General features: G+C 44.3%; 1 pseudogene; it reads left to right on the plus strand.

The window, feature by feature from the left end:
• Positions 1-5,294: 5,294 nt before the first annotated feature.
• Positions 5,295-5,411, plus strand: LOC145401815 (5S ribosomal RNA; annotated as a pseudogene).
• The last annotated feature ends 16,759 nt before the right edge of the window (positions 5,412-22,170 follow it).

The raw sequence follows: 22,170 nt of genomic DNA on the forward strand, positions 1-22,170 counted from the left end.
CTGCTCACATATACCTCTCTCTTCTCTCTCTCATCTTCTCCCCTACCTCTACTCGCCAACCATTCACCATATGCCTTCTTCTTTTGTTCCACAGCTCGTTTCACCTCATCATTCCACCATGCTGTCCCTTGCACACCCTTGCATCTCCTCCTCACTCCACAAACCGCCTCACACGCTGCGCTTATCTCTTCCGTGAATATCTTACATACGTCTTCCACCCCTTCCATCTGCTCTAGCTCATACCTTCCCAATCTTTCTTCCACTATGCTCTTATACTCTGTCCTCTTCTCACTATCTTGCAATTTCTCCACTCTTCTCACAGGAGCTGCTTCCTCCTGTCTTCCCCTTCGCCTCCTCAACCACTTTCTTTGCAGCTCTACCTTGGCCATCACTAAGTGATGGTCCGAGACTCCATTCCCCCACCCTCTCCACACCCTTGCATCCAACACTTGTCTTCTCATTCGCTCATCCACACACACGTAGTCTATCATTGCCTTTCGTTCAACAAGTTCACCATCCATCCTCCTCATTACTCTCCATGTATACCGGTGGATCATCTTATGACGAAAGTAGGTGTTGGCTATTGCCAACCCCTTACCAGCACAGATGTCCACCAAAGCACTACCATTCCCATCTACTTCCGCTGGCACACCCCACTGACCAACCACTCCATCCACTCGTACATTCCCGACTTTGCCATTCATGTCTCCAATCAACAGCACTCTCTCGCTCCTCTCAAACTTGTCCATACATGCTTCTACTCTCGCCCAAAACTCATCTTTCACTCTTGCCACTCGATCCTCTGTTGGAGCATACACACATACAATCGCCCATGCTTGTATACCTACTTTCATCCTCACCCATACAATCCTTGCACCCACTGTTCCATACTCTCTTATATTCTCCTTCCACTTCTTGCTTATCATCAGACATACTCCCTCTCTTGCCCTCTCATTCTCACTGACTCCCGCACATATACCTACACCGTATTCCCATTCTCTCATCCTTTCACCTTTCCATTTAGTTTCAGTCAATCCACATATATCCACTTTTGCATCCTCAAGCATCTGGACAATCTCTCTCTCTTTCACTTCATCATTCACTCCTCTCACATTCCACGTTCCTACTCTCAGAATGTCCTTTGTCCGTTCCTTAGTCGTCAACGTATGGTCCGTCCGGGTCCGAGGCGCTTTATTTGCTTTTTTAGTTAGTTCTTTTTACGGGGTGGGGCACTAACCCACCACCAACCCTTTTAGTCGCCTCGTACGACAAGCAGGGATACTGGGGGAGTATTCTTGAAACCCCCCTACCCCCAGGGGTAACTGGGGGGTTTACCGGAATCGAAACCTGGATCTATGTCACTGATCAGGCCCCTCTTCCGGTTTGGCATTTATATATATAAATGAAAAGAAAGGGACATGAACTTTGTTTTTGTTGATTTGGAAAAGACTTCTGACAGAGTCCCTAGGGAGGAGGTGAAGTGGGCAATGATAGAGCCTGGGAATGAGGAGCAGCTAGTCAGAGTGGCTATAGCTATGGATGTGCGTGCTCGCACCCCGGTGAGAGTTAATGGAGATTTGAGCGACAAGTTTTCCGTGAATGCTGGTGTGCATCAGGGGTCGGTCTTGAGCTCCTTATTGTTTGTCATGGTGCTTGAAGTTCTCTCTCGTGGCTTCAGAAACCGACTTCCATGGGAGATATTGCATAGTGAAGACTTGGTGTTGATTGCAGAGAACGAAGGGGAGGTGATGGAAAGATTTAGGAAATGGAGAGATGGCATGGGGCACAAGGGTCTGATAGTAAATGCAGATAAAACAAGGGTGATATCAAGGGTTGGTGGCGTTACGGTCAAAGGAGAGGGAATGTGGCCATGTGCAGTTTGCCACAAGAGTGTGGGAAATAACTGGATCTTGTGCAGTGTTTGTGATAAGTGGGTGTATAATAATGTAGTGATATTAGAGACAGGCTCGGAATCAATACTGATTTTGTGTGTGTGATGTGTTAGAGAGAGCAAGTAGAGATTGTCAGGAGTGAAAGAATTGATCTCGCTGAAGAGTCTCTTCAGTGTGTGGAGGAGTTTCGTTATTTGGGGAACACGTCATATGTTGGTGGTAAGGCTGGTGTAGCTAGGGCAGAGAATCGTTGGAGGAAGTTCAGGGAACGTTGCCTCTCTCAACACTGAAAAGGTTCTCCTTTCGTGCTAAAGGGTGTTTGCTTGATGCTTGCATTAGATGTGTAATGCTGTATTTTTGTGTGACCTGGGAAGTAAAGGAAGAGGATATTCGTAAGCTCAAACGAAGAGTAATGACAATGATTAGATGGATGTGTATTGCATCCTTGAATGCAAGGCATGGGGGTCAAGGATTGTGGCTGTAGAGCTGAGAGGAAGCATGGGACTTCTATGTACCAGTAGTGCTATGAGGAGGAGGGGTAGGTTGAGATGGTATGGGCATATTGAATGTAAATAGAATGGCAGTTAGTTGCGGAAAGTTAGAAATGTGAACTTTGGAGGTAGTATTTTAAGAGGCAGAACAAAAAAGACCAGGGACGAGGTCATAGTGCGTGACCCCTGGAATAAGGGACTGAACAGGGAGGCTGCCAGAGATCAGGCAGTAGTAGTAGTAGTAGTTGTTGTTTCCTAGGCAGTCTGGCCGAACAGCCCCGAGTCCCTTAGGAAGGCCATGGCCGAGACAGGGCTTTCCCACAGAGCTCTCAAAGAGTGTATGTTGTGTTGTTGGCGTAGGTGATTGTGTGCAATGCAGTCTTCCATAATGTGCCTAATAGTATGGGGTGCTGTGTTGCATCCTGGACAGACATCAGCGACGGAGTCATCCAGCCTCTTCTGGTAGCTTAAGAGGGCTGGATGGTGCCCACATCTCAGCCTGGCCAGGTGGACCCTGTCCTCACGAGGAAGATAGGATTCAGAAGGGTGGATGTCAGGAGGCCGTGCATGCAGCTGTGTGTTGTCTTTAAGTGACCGAATGGAGCGGCGAGTGATCTGAGTGTGGATATGCTTCTGGAAGCTGGTCTGAGGTGGGCGAAGGGGAAGAGATGACAGTATTTGTGTATGGTATCGTGTGCTGGGTGTTGTTTTGATGTTCCTTGATGTGGGTGGATGTGCTGCCATATAATATAGTGGATGTTGTGGGTTTGTGGAGGCTGCAGCAAGAAACTGGGTGCCTCTCATGTCTAGGTGATCCTTGACTTTGAGGACTTTGGTTTCTTGATGTAGGTGGTCTGTGAGTGAAGTAGCTGTGCAGCCTGTGATTATTTTTAGGGCCTTGTTCTGTATGGTCTGTAGAGTGTTGTAGTGTGTTTTGGTCAGGTTAGAAGCCCAGGCAGGGCTTGCATAATTCAGCACTGAACGTATGTATTGTTTGTATACTGTGGTGGTGGTTTCTTTGTTGTGTCCGAATGTTGTATGGGCAAGTGACCTCAAGGCATTGAGTCTTGGTGTTATTTTATTTTTAATGTTTGTGATGTGTTGTTTGAATGACATTGATGTATTGTATGTTACACCAAGGCAGTGGGCAGAGCCGCTCTTGGGTGACCAAGGCCGACTCATGCAAGTATGCTGGAACCTTTATAAACAATATATATATATATATCTATATATATATATATATATATATATATCTATATATATATATACAGTATCAGTAACGAATGTGTTATTAATGTGATTAATCCTTGCAACAGGAATATCTTTTCTGAGCTGATTTATAATAATCATATGGAAATAGCAAGAATAAAATACAAAGACTGAGCATGATGAAATGATTAATTTCTCCCCTAAATTAAAACAAAATAATGGTCTAGATATAGACAGCCAGCCTGAAGTACAAAGGATGTCACCGTATTGAAGGGATTAAAGTTTTTACCAAGTTCATTAAAAAAGAACATATGAAGAGAGCACGAACTTGACAAAAAGTAAGCCACTGGGATGGAGGGGATCAGCATATCCTTGGTGCAACCAGACGATTTTACTCAACCTAACGAGGACCTTTAGATATGAAGGGGTTACACTAAACAATACCAAATTTCCCAGCTTCCTATAGTCGCCGTAATCTTTAAAAAAAAAATGCATGTCACAAATAACTACAAATAGTGTCACTGCTGAGACGTAGGGATGGGGAAGAGTGAGGGAGAAAGAGAGTTGTGGAGGGGGAAGCAGAAGCGTCCGATCCTGCCTCCCTTCTCCCCCTCTGCGTATAGATATGCTAAGAGAGAGAGGGAGAGAGAGAGGGAGGAGGGTGACGGGAGAGTGACGCACCCCACACATATTATATAAGCAAAGAGGGGACGCAACAAGACACATTTCTGGCCACTCCTCTGCAGGGGTAAGACCTAAAATCGTTTTCTCGTTGGCAAAGGAAACATCGCAGGACATTATTTCTTTGTGACTGGCTTCCTGTGTTACACCTAAACGAAGCGATTGTTTTGTATATTAGTGTGTGTGTGTGTGTGTGTGTGTGTGTGTGTGTGTGTGTGTGTGTGTGTTACTGATGTAGGGCACTGAATGTTGATATCAGACAGACGTTATTTGTATTCTTAATATTGACTAAGTTCTTACACTATTAAATTCAGACATACTCTCTTTGGCATCAAAAAATTCGTAGCACAACTTTATTGGCGATTAATTTTGCATGTTACACCTCATGCCCTTCACTTCGATGCCGCGTTTTCTGTCGTACACTTTTTGCATTGGGCACACATACAGGGAAATCTCACACACAATCTCCACCAACCACACACCGCGTAAAGCCTCGTCCACGTTTTGAAATATACAATACGTTCCTCGTAGTGAAGGTGTTAACAATCTTTAGTTTACATTATCGATACAATGTCGATATAATCCCTTTTCTTTTATTCAATTACGCCTGGTTTAAGTATGGGATTATTTGAAACCCCAGACGATTATACTGTGTCTAGGAAAAAATATCTTATACCGGATGAGTTAATGAAGCTTTCCAGTCCTTCCTGTTCAAATATTCTCGCGCTAATTTGAAAAGAAGCGCCGAAATGCAGAAGAAAACTAAAACGGGTTGAAGAATTTATTGGTTATTACCATGTCTATTTTTTAACACTACTTTTATTTTTTTTTTTTTTCAAACTTGGAGAGAAGTTTGGAAATGCAGAGGTTAGATACATCCTTCATAAATCTGTCAGTGATAGCCGTTCCCTTAAGTTGAAATAAAATGGTCTGGAGGTGAGGTCTTAAATATGATGTTATGCTATTGATTCAGGCTAACCTCTTTTATACCCTGACACCTTACTGCTTTGTTGTTATTATTATTATTATTAACCACGTTGAGTACACCGCTTCCCGTCCGTTCAGCGAAGTTAAACAACGTTGGGTCTGGTTAGTACTTGGATGGGTGACCGCCTGGGAACACCAGATGCTGTTGGCATCCCTACGTGTAAAGTGGGGTTGGTGGAGGATTAGTGCCCCTCCCTGTAAAACAATTAACTCTAAGCCCTTGGCCACCCCGTTTGGGATACATGGCATATGGCAATGGATGGATGGATTATTATGATTATTATTATTATTAAAACTTCCCACATCGCTCTGGGGGTCTTTTTATCATTTTAATTATTATGACTACTATTATTGTTATTTTTCTTATTATTATTATTATTATTATTATTATTAAAATATGTGGAGAGGATGGAGAGTGAAAGACTGAAGAAGAGAGTGTATGTGAATGAGGTGGAGGGGGGAAGAGGGAGGGGGAGGCCGAGGATGAGATGGAGTGATGGGGTGGAGAGGTATATGAGAGAGGGGGGTGTGAGGTGGGAGCAGGGCAGTGAAATGGCGGGGGACAGGGCGACTTGGAGGCGATTTGTTTGTGGCCACCCCAAACGGGATTGAGGCGTCTGGCAATAGATAGATAGATTATTATTATTACATTTAATTTCGATATTTCAAAGGCTTTTTGACCCAGAGCCTTGAAACTTGCTTAAGTCGGGCAGCTGACAGTTTCTTTTGGCCAAATATGGTGGCAATCAGTCAATGGAATCTCTGGGTATTATCCGGAACACAGAAAAGCGAGCCAGCCCCGCCCTCTCAAGAACCGCATAAGCTAGGATGCTGAAATTTTACCGCAGTGTAGCCTTAAAGTGGCCGAAGTGCGGAAAGGAGTGTGGTTCCAACAGCTTAGATCTTCTTTCAGATCGCCTGGGGTTAAAAATTGGGACTTTTCTGGGTATTCCGAATGTCACTTAATTCTCCATGAAAGCTTGAGCCACCAAACTAGATGGACTTATAGACTGTGATGATCTAAGGTGACATGCACAGCGATCAGTGACTTTGACCTCAAGGTGCCTTTAGAGCTCGGTGTTTTGCAGGCGATGGTTGTGGGAAGTTTTTCTCTTTCAAACTTGTCCCTGGAAAATTTTGTGGTGTTCTAGTTTATTTATTATTATTATTATTATTATTATTATTATTATTGATGTTGTTGTTGTTATTGTTGTTGTTGCTACCTTTAGACTTTTCCATTTAGGAGAGTCATCGCGAATTAATGAATCATACAGTTTTCTTTTTGCTCTTCAGTACAAAATTTCTTTCATGAAATTAATAAATCCACCTGAGGACGGCAACAGAATTAAAACAAAATAGACTCCCTCAGGCTGAACTGGCGAACACTGAAATAAACTTAAATATTTTAGTGCATCCAGTCGCCTGTCCACATCATCCTCGCCCTCTTGAGTCCTTTGATGCTTTCTTCGTTGATTCTCGCTATTTCCAGGCAGTTTTATTCAAGTCTCCGTATTGATGAGGCTATTGAGAGGTATATCTTTCACCTCAGTCCAAAAATCTCTCATCAAGTGCATAAAATCAGCAGAAAATCGAAGGTAAGATAATGCCAGCGAACAAGACTTCATTTTCTGTTGAGCTGATGCAACCTGTGACGCCTTCTGCTCGAGATCATTTTATACGTTTTTCCTGCCACCTTAGAGCGATTTTACTCATCATACTAAAGGAGTTTCGAACTGGTTGGGTTGAATACATATTTTTATAACCACTCCTGCACTGAATTAAATTGTCCGAAGCCAGCAAGAATGAAGATAAAATACGTCAGCGTGGTGAAAGAAATAACTATATATTATGGGTTTATATTCTAGTGTAGCAAATCCCATCTCCCTAGCACTAACCTATTTAATATGGAGACATCTTCTTTAGTTTATTCTTGCTACTGCCACACTATTTTATTGTTTACAAGACAGATTCTGTAACTGAAATACCCACATCTACCCTCCCGTAACCCTTCATTTCGAGATTATCTTTTGTTTCCTTGCTCTCTAATGCAAGAGTTAATATTGATATTCCCAGTCCTTATACGCAGCAAGTCAACCCTGAAACTGCCTCGCTTTTTACTTCCTTCTGCCTATGACCTCCAGTCTTTTAAACACAATGGGTCCAGGTATCTAGAAATGAACGCATCTTGAATTTGGCTCTTTTTTTTTTTTTCTTGGAGGAAACAATCTTAAAGGTTCTAATCTTTGGTTCCTTCTTCCTTGCATAAAAAAAAAAAAATCGGTCAACATCTTCAACAAACTAGAAATGAGGTCCTCGGGCTGAAGGAGATAAATAACTATTATACGAAGGTAAATAAACAGAAATGTGTGGCAATCATAGGGGTATTTGTCTTCTCGGTATAATGGGAAATATACAAGCGCCTCAATGCCCTATGGGCCACTCAGCACTTGCCCAAATAAAAGCCATTTCTGAACCCTACTTAGCCGTGCTCGAGGCCAACGATTAATGCATTGACACAGCCTCAGGCAAAGCACTTGCTACCGTGAAAATGCATGAAACTCCAAGGAAATGGCCCGTTGCGTTGTCAGTGCACACAGAATTTAGCATCATTGTGGACAGCTGCTAGGGGCCACAATACCCCTTTAGAAAATTTGAGTTTAGGTCAAACTTGGCAAATCACCTACAGACCACAAATGTGGAAGATGAGCAAAATTTGGTCAAATTTTAACTTGCAGCTTCCGAGATATTAGATAGACAAACTCTACATTAATTGTTCAGTTGATGTTATAGGATGTTTTTCTATATTAAAAGAAATAACCAAGGAATGACAGAAAAACTGGTCAATCAACAGCTGCGATCGACAGTGTGCAAATAGACGGAAGGATAGACGGAAAGAAGTGTTTCCTGGTGAATGATTCAGTCCCAGAGCAGACTTTTGTGAGGCCTGATGTGTTACATCATCGGTATCTGCCTGAGTCATCAGAACAACTGTGTGGCGTAACTGAGCACCGTACAGAACTGAGGGGACCCTTGGACGTCCAGACTGAAGTGGCAGGGCAAGAGGCCACGCTTCCAGTATATGTAGCCGAAATGGAGGATCCTTGCCTTCTTGGTCTGGGCTATCTGATGTCCATGGGATGTGAGCTGGGCCGTTGCTCCATGAAGCTGAAGGTTCGAGGAAGATCGGCTCCTGTCACGGCAGTGAGACGTACCAGTTCTGGTGGCGAGCTGAGGGCGCTCAGCACTACAGTAATACCCCCAAGACTAGAATTATTGCTCCATTGCAAGGTGAGTGGCTCTTATGACAGCTGTCTAGGGGTAGTGGAGCCTGATGTAGGTACAAGGCGAAGGCCAGAGTGATGGTGGGGAGAACACTGGTGGAAACAGGTACAGGTGAAGTGCCAGTTGTGGTGGCCAATTTCTCCCGTGAGCCACAGAAGTTCAACGAGGGAGAAATTCTGAGACTATGCCAGGCAGTGGACCCTGAATGGCATCAGAGAAAGGCCTGTAAAAGGAGTGGGGTATCTGCCAGACCACTTACAAGACCTATTTTCAAGGCATTACCAATGCCTGGATGACTCACACGTGCTGAAGTTGGGGCAGCTGCTGACGAAGTTTGCTCGTGTCTTCGCCACCAGAGACCTAGGCCTGGGATGCACTGATCTTGTGGAGCATAGTATAGACGCCTGGGATCACTGCCTGATTAAACAGCCAGAGTGGAGGATGGTGCCAACCCAATGGCAAGAAAAGGATAAGGTGATGCAGAGTCTTCAGTCAAGGAGTGATTGAAAAGTCCAGCAGTCCTTGGGCATCAGCAGTGGTTCTGGTAAGGAAGAAGGATGGCTCAGTAAGGTGCTGTGTAGATTATAGAGCCCTGAATGAAGTGACAGTGAAGGATGCATACCCCTTGCCAAGAACTGATGACACCCTGGATGCTCGGTCAGGTGTCAATTGGTTCTCCATCCTAGACATGAAGGAAGGATATCATCAGGTCAAGATTGCAAAGAAGAACAAGGAGAAAACAACCTTTTCATACGGGCGGTGTTTATGGCAGTTTAAATTGATGCCATTTGGCCTATGCAATGCCCCTGCTACTTTTGAGCGTCTCATGGATCGCGTACTGGAAGGCCTGCACAGGCAGACAGCTTTCATCTATCTGGACGATGTAATTGTGTTTGGATGGACTTTCAACCTGGAATTGAAGAGGCTGTCAGAGGTGTTCAACAATATCCGATCAGTGTACCTAAAGCTGATTCCCAAGAAGTGCTACTTGTTCCAGAAGGAAGTGACGTATCTGGGACACATTGTAGGCTATGGCGGTGTCCGTACTGACCCAGAGAAGGAGGCAGCAGTGGAAAACTGGCCTGTTCCAACTTGTGTGAAAGAGCTGTGGAATTTCCTGGGCTTGTGCACCTACTATCGGCGTTTTGTCAAGGACTTTGCAACGATAGCTGCACCTCTGCAAAAAGTTGTTGGGGAAGAGGCAGAAGTTTATGTGGACTGCAGTGACTCAGAAGACCTTCGATGAACTCAAGCATGCATTGGCAAGCTCTCCAGTAATGCCACATCCAGATCAGGGTCAGCCATTCATTCTGTACTGTGATGCTAGTGACCATGGTATTGGTGGAGTCCTGTCGCAGAAGAAAGATGACGAGGAGTACGTGGGGGCTTATTACAGCAGAAGCTCAACCCACCCGAGCAGAACTAGTGTGCAACCTATAAGGAGCTTTTGGCAGTGATGAAGGGCCTTGATTTCCTCCAGCCCTACTTGTCCATCATCAGGATGTCCTGCTTCATCATCAGGATGGACCACGCAGCACTCAAGTGGCAGAAGATGCTAAAGAATCTGGAAGGACAACGGGCATGCTTGCCCGGGAAGCTGGACCAGCACAACTATGAGGTTCAGCACTGTTCTGGGTAGGTACATGGCAATGCTGACAGCCTGAGTCGTCAGCCTTGTGACCCACAGTGCTGGCAGTGTAATAAAAGAGATCATAGTAAGAAATGCAGCTGTACCGCAGTGACAGGGCCAGCGTCAGATGTGGAAGACCTGAAAAGGATGCAGATGGAGGATGCAGATTTCCAACCAGTACTAGAGTGGCTGCAGTGGAGTACAGTGCGACCATCATGGGAAGACGTTTCCAGGTTAAGCCTTGCAGCCAAGAGCTCCTGGAGCCGGTGGGACCTTCTTCGTCTCAACAACGGACTATTGGAGCGTCAGTGGGAGACACCCAGTGCATCAGCAAGTATTGGCAACTGGTGGTTCCGAAGAAGATGAGGCCTGGGATCTTGGATGAGTCTCATAACCAGATCATTAGTGGGCACCTGGGAGTGAAGAAAACTCTAAGCCGGCTGCGACAGAGGTTCTACTGGACTGGCATGCGTCAGAATGTTGAAGAGTGGTGTCGAGCCTGTGATGTGCCAAGTTGGGACCCAAGAAACGTGGTTGCACCCCTCTCCAGCTGTACCAAGTGGGTGCACCGATGGAAAGAGTCGCTGTGGACATTGCTGGACCTTTGCCACTCACTGAGAGAGGAAACCAGTATATATGTGTTGCCATGGACTACTTCACAAAGTGGCCAGAAGTCTATGCCATCCCCGATCAAGAGGCTGTGACTCTTGCTCAGGTGCTGGTTGACCAGTTTTTCTGTCGTTTTGGGATGCCACAAGAGCTACATTCAGACCAGCGTAGAAACTTTGAGTCTGCTGTGTTCCGTGAGTGCTACAAGTTACTGGGGATCAAGAAGACCAGGACGACCCCACTAAGGCCACAGTCAGATGGGATGGTGGAAAAATTCAACTGGACCCTGGAATAAGAACTGGACAAGTACTGTGTAGAGGAACAAACGGAATGGGACCAGAAGTTACCTGCGCTGCTGATGGCATATCAGTCTGCATCCCATGAGTCTACCGGCTACACCCCTGCAAAACTGATATTGGGCCACAAGTTACACTTACCTGCTGACTTGTTAATGGGAAGACCACCTGGTGAAGAGCTGCCTACAGACACATTGAGCTATGCAAAGCATGTTTAGGTATGGCTGGCTGAGGTACATCATCAACTGCGAGGAGCCCTTAAGTTTTCAGGAGAGATGATGAAGTGCAAATATGATGCCAAGGCAAGTCTGGTGAGCTTCAAGGATGGTGACCAAGTTTGGTTATACAATCCTCAACGAAGGAAGGGACAGTCACCAAAGCTGCAAAGCCCATGAGACTGGCGTTACACTGTGTTGGACTGTCTATCAGACATAACGTACCGGATTTGGGAAGGAAGGAAATATCGCCCAAAGGTAGTACACGTGAATCGTCTGTGGCAGTACTATGGGCCAGGACAGTACAGCTGGGATGTCTCTGAGGAATCATGCTCTTCCACAGCCGAGGATGCTGAGAAAGACCAACGAACTGAAGTACAAGAGGATGGTGACAGTTTCCCAAGAGAAGTGCATCAGGAAGAGGACCAAGACATTCCAGGAGGAGGGGACTATGCGAAGAAGCAGGGACGTCGTCAGAAGCGGCATAGGAGAGGACCTGATAAGTTGAAGTATTACTTTGTGTATAATTAAATGTTTAATTTGGATAATGGACTATGTCTGTATACACTGTGTAGTTTTGTCGTCATTACAAAAGGATTAGGGAGGGGGTAGTGTTGAGAAGACGGATTGCTAATTAGATTGTGCTGGAGAATTCCCGATTTTTTCTCGTAGTTCCATTCTTCCATTACGAGTCAGAGCTGCTAGTTAACCTGCTGTTTGTGAGCGTAGTTATTTTGTAAGTTAAATATTAATTTTTATGCTCATTTTCTCTATAATGTTTTAATTATATGATTGTTTATTAAATTATGTTCTTTGATCTCAGTTTGTATGCTAAATAATTTACAGTGTTATGTAATGTAAGAAAACTCTATCGTATTTCGGATGTCTCTGAGGTGGCAACTGTTGTTTCTCCTAGAATGTAGATCATGCTAGAGTATAGGAAGCTTATAAAAGGATGGGGAAGTGACTAGAGCAGTTGCAGTCAGTTTTCAGTTCAGTTTGAGCGTAGTTCAGTGTCAGTGCAGTTAGCGAAGGTTGTATATCTTCGGTACTTGTGAAAATAAAGAAGTGTTGTTGGCAGGCATTAAGTGTAATTGCAGTGTGTGAAGATTATCTCCGGTACTTGTGAAAATAATGAAGTGAAATTGGAAAGCACTAAGTGTAATTGTTTGGAATATAAAGAGAGTGAACTTAAGAAGCCAGCATATAATTACAACGCCTCAGTTGGTCTTGTTGCACACCGAAATGCTGCCTCTAGGAAGAACAACTCACTGGGCAACGTCCTTCCTATACTGATCTACTGCTGTTGGAGCCTGTGGCAGTGTGGGACGGGGACGTAACAATATATAGATAGATAGATAGATAGATATTAAGGTGGTTCCTAAAAAAATGAAAGTTTGAAAGTTGAGTCTCACAACCCCTCATTTTGCCTTAATGGATACCTCATGTAACATGAAAATATTTTTTGAAAATATAAACTTATTTGGAGGTCGCGTAACAGGGCTAAGGTTTCAGCATTTCCTAAATTTCTGATGAAATTTCAAAATAACTTCTGAACCACGCAATATTTGGTATTGGATCACAAAAGCAAAATTGTGAAGGAGCTCTTAATGTTTACTACGGCAAATTTTGGTCTGTTTCCGACCCAGGGAAGCGCATGGGATGGGTTCAACTACTGGGGCTTTCATGTTCCGGCCGCTAGGCACGAGGAGGTTGGGGAACGCCTGCCAGGCCTACAGTAGCTCGGCAACTGCTGTAGATAATAACTATAACGTGATTAGTTTCCCTTTAAAGCTTTCACTGGATATCACATGCCACTCTTTAATTTGGCCTGCTACATGCATTGCATCACCATAATTTCCCCAGGTGTAATGATCATTAGCCTATTATTAACATTTTCTTCTTCAACTGTGAAAACTCTGAGCATCCCAGCTCGAGTCATGATGAATCAGCGCGGTATCCGGAGAAACCGCACAACATGTATGCAGTGTTGCTGGAACTTATCTTGTGTCCTGGCTGTGTATGTGCAAGTCCCTAGTGTTCAAGGGAGAAACTTTGATCGGCCAGACAAGCTGGCATAACACGTATGGGATCCATGTTGTGACATTGTATACTGGTGATTATACCTAATAATTTTTTATCATGTCTTGCAGTAAGTGAAGGATTATTATGAATCGTGCATCAAAACAGAAGAAGCGGGAGGCTCCATACATGTTGGTGTACTGGCAGGATAAGCTGCTTGGTGCTAAAATGCCCTCAGATGGAGGAGTTCTCTCTACTTTCCTCCATCTCCACCTGAACCAAAAGATGCCTGTAGCAGAAGCTCTCCGGCAAGTCGTGATGCGAGCCAAAGAATTTTACGAACGTTCCCACAAAGAGGATAGACCATTCAGTGGAGAAGATGAAGAAGCTCTACGCAAAGCAGCAAAACCTAAAGAAGAGTTCCAAGAGGCATATTGGACAACAGCTGAAAAAGGACTTCAGATTGTTGATGAAGAATCTGTTCAACATCACCCATGCAAGTGCTCTCAACCTCTAGTGCTTTTCGATCTTGAATGGTCCGTGGACTAAAAGCGTAGGAGCATCACAGATATGAAGACCAAATAGGCCAGGATGACTCTCTCAAACACATTCCAGCTCCACAGGGAAAAGTTGCTCTTGGAGATCTCGCAAGTCAAGCATCCCATAAATTCTTAGGTAAGATGCGAATCAGGAAATCTTTCCTAAAAGAAGATCCAGAGTCCTGGCCCGGCATTGACGTTTACGTTATGGCACAGGAGATCGCTGCAGGAATTTGTGTGACGAACGACAGTGCAGTGGGCTGTAGCTCTAGTCGAAGAGTACTGTGGCAAGATCACGCACAACGAACAACAACTACAGTACTTTTGCAAGTTGTTGCTGAACATCGGTTACGATTTCCTGATTCAAAGAGAATGTCCCGCACTTGACTGAGCTGATTTACATGTTCAATCAATTTTATTTGGTATATGAACTGAGTTGTGGTAGAGTGCTTCACACAAAGGCATGACAGTATCCAATGAGAGCTTTGTGAAAGAAACCAGTCATGCTATATTATCTACAATAGTTGCAGCGTTAGGCCTGGCAGGCAATCCCCACATTCCTCCCCTCTGGAGGCTGGAACGTGAAAACTCCACTAGTTGAACCCATCCCCTGCACTTCCCTTAGGTCGGAAACAGACCATAATTTGCCAGAGTAAACATTAAGAGTTCCTTCACAATTTTGCCTATGTGATTCAATACCTAAAAATGCATGGTTTAGAATTTTTTAAGAAATTTCATCAGAAATTTAGGAAATTATGGAAATTTAGCACTACTCCACGACCCCTAAATAAATTTATATTTTGACAAAAATTTGTCAAGTTATATCAAGTGTCCATTAGAACAAAATGGGTTGGGAGACTCAACTTTCAAACTTTCATATTTTAAGAACCACCCTAATGTATATATTATATTATTTTTTGACAAAACACTATCTTTTAATTTACTTCTCATCATAATTATTGATCGTCCACTTTCCACGTGAAACCTTCTATGCAGTGTTAAGCGTTATTATTATTATTTACTAATATGAGTTTCGAAAGGAAGTATTTTACATGCATTGTCCTTTGTCATTTCTGTTTTAGGCTCTGATGATGCTAGATTCATGTATCGAAACGTTAGCCAGTGAAGATGAACATGTTTGTACAAGCCCTAGCAATATATGTATAGGAATATATGCATGTGTGTATGCATGTATATAGCTGTCATGAGTCTCTTCACAACCACTGTATTTTAAACATAAGTGCCTGGTAACAGAGAGATTTTATTTAAATTGCCTGGCTTGGCTATAAGAGGTCAATTTCCTTTACTTTAGACAAACAAGGCCCGTTTATCTCCCTAACAGTGATACGAGGATGGAGGGCAGACTTGTAAAGAGTAGACTGTCGCCATCTGACCGCTCCAGGATCGTGTGGCTGTGGCTGGTGGGCGTGGATACCATGAACATTGCACTTGCCACAGGGGCCAGCCTCTCCACAGTGTACCGATGGATCCGCCGCTGGTTGGAGGAAGGAACTCTGGCTACTTTCTGCAGCAAGTGTCCTCGACATATCAGACCACGTGCCCACCAGAGAGATATGGCCCTCAGAACTGCCTGTGCGACACCCAGGTTTCCAGTCATTACTGCAGCCAGCAACTCCCGTCACTTTCACGTCTACAGTGATGTAAAACCCCCTATCCACATCAGTAATATCCTGAAACACAAATCCATTTCTGACTGATTTTCAGTGGAAACATTCCCAAATCGCCATTTTCTGCGCAGTGAATAATGTTGTTATGATAGATCTTACGGTCAAAAGCTAAAACCATGTCGAGACAAAAGAAAAGTAATAGATTTAGTTACGCTGTATGGAGCACGCTGGAAAAGTTTGTTGATTGTATGTCATTTTGTACATTTTTAATTAATCATTTTCATAAAAAGTAGTCTGATATAATAGCCAATGAATTACCTAAACACCCATGTGCTACCGACACCATTGTAAGGAAGCCCATACAGATAATTCCGTCCGTTTTGGCTTCTTATTCATTATCGCCTCCCTGACCAATCTAAATCTTTTCCTAAGTAATACACCCCACTACCCATTTGTCGACCATAATAATAAAATAGGTATTTGTGTGTGTGTGTGTGTGTGTGTGTGTGTGTGTGTGTGTATGTGTGTGTGTGTTGATGGATCTTTTCTTCCAATTATCACTTCAGTATGGTAATTTAGTTGTTAGTTAGCTCTTGAAATGGTGCACATGTAAGTACGGCATTTCATTAAAACTCCAAATATTTTAGGATCGTCTTATGAGCATCACATTTTCGACTTTACGTGTGTTTCCTATATGACATGAATACGCTGGATACACCTAACAGTACTCAACCTTGCTCTTTTCTCACCAGCTCTAAATCCTATCCACACTTACACCTCGTCCCATGTTATGTTTTCTTCTGCACCGACGGCCTTGAACCTCAGTAATTTTATACCTCTCCACACTGATTCCCAGGTACGTTTCCTCGGCATGTTCATACCGTCTCAGTCTTCTTTTCTAGCCACCTTCACAGTCCTTCTAAGGATATCCCCCCATCCAGTCTTACTCCACATATCCATCAGATCACTCATGTTTCGTTGCAGTCTCACCATAGCCTCCTCCTCTTCTACGACACATGTTTCCCTGCCATACAGTATGACGCTCCGAACACACTTCCTTCTTCTGGACAGTCAAAAGCATTCGAGATGTTGGAATGGGTGGTAGTTATCTGAACCTTTTCCTTCTAGTGCGCACCCTGCAGTGGGCTTTGCACCTCCTGCATTGAGGACATCATCAGGGTAGCAAAATTTATTGACAATCTCCAGTGACTCAAGTCCAATCACCAAGGATCTTATACTCTACTATCAAATGGTTTGGTTACTCTCCTACATTTAATACAGTGGAAGTCCACCATCAACCTCAAGTTTCCATTCACTTCATTACATCTCTTGTGAACTTAACGACTAAATCCAGTACACATAATCCTACTCCTTCCCTTACCATTCCTATATGAAGCATATGGCTAGTTAACCGAAACTGTAACTGGTCACACACACACCTACAGATGGTGGCTTTTATAACATAATACTTTGCAAAAGAAATGGGATCAGAAACATCAGGCATCATCTCATTAATATTACTCGAGGACTGAGTAGGCTGCTGGGCACGCCGATGATTAGCAGCCTGGCGGTGGTTGGCAGGGACGTACGGCTCCAATGTGGCTACTATGGAGTCAGAGGCGGAACATGCAGGGTCGTCAACAAAAGCACTATGTATGGGTGTAGAAGCAGCTATATCTATATAGCAAAGGACACCTTCACTCTCCCCCCCCCCACCCCCACCCATCACGGAGCCCAACAAGGGGAGGCTCAAAGATAGAGCATAGTGCACCTGTCAGCCCCAGGGGTAGTGGAGGAGTATATGCAGATAATCATCAGGGGACAAAGACAAGGTCGACTTCAGGACGATAGGTACCATCAGGCCCCCAGGCTCCCCAGTGCCCACTTGTCCTGGCCAAGAAATGACCAGCCAATTGACCTGGTCGGGCTCAAGCAGGCCAATTGTCTAACTGGATGAAGGACCAAAGGGGTGTGTTGCTATCTGCAGCGTACAGCATTGATCAACCTCTATGACTCCCGTTTCCCTGCATCACGGGACCCCAAACATGGCAGACATGTGGGAGGGGAATCCACCTCCAGAGGCTTAGGCTGAGGAAAACCTCTACCAGCAACCCTCAGAACCACTAGGGAGGAAGCCTCACTGGTGACCCCTCCAGCATGGGTAGCTTTTCCTCTCCCCCTAAAGGGAAAGGAAGGGGGGGCCATTACCCCCCTCTGGTACAGCTCGCCAGATCATCGGGACACACAAACCCCCCCTCCTCCCACACCCGGGCAAGGCGTCTCCCACTGGGGAAGAGAGAGATCCAAGAATATATGATTAGGCAGGGTTAGTGGCGTGTGTGTGTGTGTGTGTGTGTGTGTGTGTGTGTGTGTGTGTGTTATCTCATACAAGAGACTCATAGTGAATCAGTTTAGAGAAGGAAGTAATGAAAGTTCTTTTTATCCAGCAGATTCGATATACTGTACTCATACAAGGATGGTAACTAATGTTATATATTCAATTATATTACCAAAAGGCGTTTTTTCTCAAGATATGTTCGTGTCATTGACGCACGCACATTCCCGAAACAATTGAACCAGTGTGCCAGCGCTCCACCCTCTCCTCTCCCCTCCCCTTCCCATTGACGCCTCTTCTTTTTCCTGGTCCCACCCTTCTCCTAAGAAACGATGAAAGCGTCCTTTGTAGCTGGAAATCGTACTGAACTTTTTTTTTCGCAAGGAAGAAGGAACCAAAGGCCTCCAGGAACTTAACTCCTAGAGTTATACTGTATCAGTGGATAGGATCATCTCTTCTTCAGTCTGCTAGTGCCTAAACTAGAATAGGGCCCTGGACTGTAAACAACAAATGGCGTGGCTGTGTCGAATTCTGGGGCAGTGTTTTGATGCTTTATTTTGTCAGTTACACTTAATAGGAAAGCAATGATAAAACCCAAGTGTGTGCAAAGTGCTGTAGAAGGGGGCTAAAAATAAAGGAGGGGTTGATTGTAAAACTACAGTAACCAACCAGTAAGTGAAAGAGGGTCAGGAAAGATTCGGCTGGAAATGTGCGTTAACCCCCTTTATCCTAAGGATGTAGTGTTGCCAGACCTCCCAGGGTCTATAAATAGTTTTCCTCTACATCACTCAAATGAAGCAGAGTCACTCGTTTTAACTTTCACCGGCCAGCCATGACACCACCAATGCAATATACTCCGTCATACTGTAATATTTGGTCTGTCATTCAAACATCTTATTTAGATCCATCAAATATAATATATCAAGAATAAATTGTAAATATGTCACAGAAAATAGGACAAAGAGCACAAGTAAAAGAACATGAAAAATGTGAGTAATATTTCAGTGTGTAGACATCTTGCATCCCATGGCAATTCAAGCAACTCTCTTTCTCAGTCCAAGTTTAAAAGCATGTGAGGAGACATTAACCCATTTGCTCCCAGGGTTGCTGCGTGAGGGATTTTTCTGGAAGGGTACTAAGTCTCGAGGCTCATAGGTCCCTACGCCGGGGTTCCTCTCTTTATTAACTTTTGAAAATGCCCAGTTCTGTCCCATACTGAAGACTCTGGGAGCAAATGGGTTAAGTGCTCCTGTCCTTCATTTAGCCTTCCCTTGATCCTACCTAATTAATGGCACAATACTATATGAAATATGCTGTGTAATTTAGTTTTTCCTTTGAAGGGTCCGGCAAATACACAGAGAACACACTTCTCATAAAATTTCATGCTAGTAACTGCCAGATGATTTTTCTTAAGATTAAGTGATATCAAAATTTAAAAAAAAAAAATAAATAAAGTAAAATCTTAGATGTAACACCCGCAACTAATGAGTTGAGGTGAAGTATCTGTGAGTCTCTGAGTTGCTGGCTCAGTCGACGAGCTATTGAAGCTACGTTGCAGTGAGGTGTTACGTTAGAAAGCCTTTACTTGGGTGGTAGCTTGAACGGAACATCTTGAGGGCATGACTGCTAGGCCACGGAGCACTGTCACTGAATTTAAGTGATGAGATATTTTGATGGGTGGGCGGGGTGTCGTGTGGGCAACCTCTACCTTAATAAGTGCTTGGAGTCAGGGTGTCAAAATGCAGACTGAGAAGGTGCCGTAATGGCTGGACGTGGTGACACTGTGGTAAGGCAGAACAGAACTTGTCCCTTGGTGTCTACTGTGTGACTCTGGGAGAATGCCTGCTCCTTTGATGACTAACCAGAGAGGTTACTGAGATAAGTCGGGCCAAGATGAGCCAGCACATACAGCTACACCCTAATTTGGGTCCTAAGAAAATCACTAATTGGCCTGTTTTAACCAGATTCAGTTGGACGGCCCTTATTATATTATGGGAGTCTACTCTCGCAATGGCTAATTTACAGTAGTGTCGGTATACTTTGATCTTCTCGAGATCTAGACTCCTCCTGCATACTGCCTTAACCCTTAGACTGCAACACCCCTTCTGGGAGGACTGCAATGGCCCTTCAAAAAGACTGCAGAAATTTTAATTTTTCTCTCGATTATTCCTGCCTGACCATTGTTTCTGCTCAGTGAGTGGGTCATGTGGGACCCCCTAGGCTGCCTCAAGGTATTACTCCACTCACTCACCCACTGGCCACCACTGAGTGAGGATGTTGCCCTGTTGCGACCAACTATCCCCAGTCCCCCACCATCCAACCAAGTGGGAAGCACGCCCAGCTTCCCAAATAGCACCGCTTACCAGTTACCACCCATTTATAACTGTGTCCAGGCACAGAAAACCAACCCGTTCCCGACAGTCATTTCAGTGCAGACGTATAAACACAACAGGATATCTAGTCAAAGATGTCACATATCAAATTTGGAGTAAATCAGGTGAAAATTGACGATTTTATGCCCATTTGAATTTTTACGCCCGACTCACGTAACTCTAACCCCCTACCGCTAACTGGGGGATGCCCCTCCCCCCCCCCCGATATAGTGATGCATGTTATAGGATGCAGATTTGAAAGATGCACCTTTAGGTTTTGGTTTCATGCCGATGTGACGAATTTGAAAAGAGTTATGACTAAAAAACTATTTTTTTACTTTTTTTTTTTACATTTTTTGGGCCTACAGCCTTGGCCTTGGCCCAATTTGGCCCAAAATATAATCTGATGATCAGAGGATCATAGCCCATCGTCCCTGTAGTTTTAGTCAAAATCACGCCAGTACTTTTCGCTTAAAGTTGTTAACAAACAGACAGACAGAGAGACAAACAGACAAACCGAGTGAAAACAATACCCGTCCCCGAGCCCCTCCGGGGTGGGGACGGGTAAACAGTGACTCATGGGAGGTAAACTACCATACAAAGATTCAGTCTGGCAAGGGTTAAGGCAAATGGGTACATTAACCCTTTGGTTGAGGCAGTGTGTTGTCTTCCCCACACAGATGGTGTGGCAAATTCTGGAAAAATAGGGTGTTTTCACCAGTTGTCTTGACCCACCTCCAGTTAACCTTACATGTTTGAATTTTATTCACAAAAACTTCAGTGTGTCTACTAACCTTTGAAAGAAACTAGAGGTCCGTAGGGTTTTTTTTTTTTCATGGATGGAGAGAGAGCGAATTAAAGTGGTGATTTTTTACAATTGACAAACATGAGTTACCCTGGCAGGTGTAAACCAGCATTGCATGTGGCAATCGTGCTATGTGCAGAACGAAGACTGGGAGAAAAATTCCGTGCTTTATAACAGTAAAAAAAAAAAAAATCAGTAATTTTCCGTTATAAGGACACTCATGGCACAGTACTGTGGTATGGACATAACCTACAAGAACAATATCACAAGTGCCATTAGCACTAAGCATGCCACATTAGCGTACAAGTAATAACAACAGGTGACAACACAAAGCATTCCTTATATTGCATTTTCTCACGACATATATCACTATCATCACTTATTACTACAGAGTCACTTATAAGGTACTGAATTAACAGTTTTTACAGAGGTGCCACATGAAGGAAAGTAATTTTGCAATTGACCTCACCGAAATTAGTCATATTATTAACTTCTTTTTTTACCACTTATTCCTAATGAAGCACTTTCTAAGAGGGGGAGAGAAAGGGGAGGGGAGAGAGGGAGGGGCAGTAGGAAGGTAGGGTACAGGGAGGCAGGATAGGGTAAGGAGAGGTAGGGTAGGGCAAGGAGAGGCAGGGTAGTGAAAAGAGATGCAGGGTAGTGTCGAAAAAGTCAGGGACAGGGTAGAGAGAGGCATGGAAACATAGCAAGAGGGAAGGCAGGGTAAGGAGAGGTAGGATTTAATAAGGAGAGGCAGGGTAGGGAGACGAGACGCAGTATAGGGTATGGAGAGGCAGGGTAGGGCAACGAGAGGTAAGGCAGGGGTAAAGAGAGGCAGGGTAGTGTAGGAAAAGTCAACTCAGCACAGAGAAATAGGAAGAGGGAATGCAGGGTAGGGAGAGTCAAGGTAGGGTAAAGAGAAGCAGGGCAGGGTAAGGAGAGATATTGTAGGCCAAAGTGAGGCAGGGTAGGCAAAGGAAAGGCAGGGTAATGCAGGATAAAGGGAAGGGAGAGGCAAGAATAGATAACGAGAGAGGAGGCAGGTAGGGAGAGGCAGAGTAGAATAAGGAGAGGCAAGGTAGGGTGATAGGAAGAGGAAAGGCAGGGTTGGGAGAGAATAGGTAGGGTAAGGAGAAGGATGGGACAAGGAGAGGCAGGGTAGAGGGTAAAGAGGCGA

The sequence above is a fragment of the Coenobita brevimanus genome, chromosome 56, assembly GCF_032717465.1.
Source record: "Coenobita brevimanus isolate Jiangsu-jjx chromosome 56, ASM3271746v2, whole genome shotgun sequence".
NCBI lineage: Eukaryota > Metazoa > Arthropoda > Malacostraca > Decapoda > Coenobitidae > Coenobita > Coenobita brevimanus.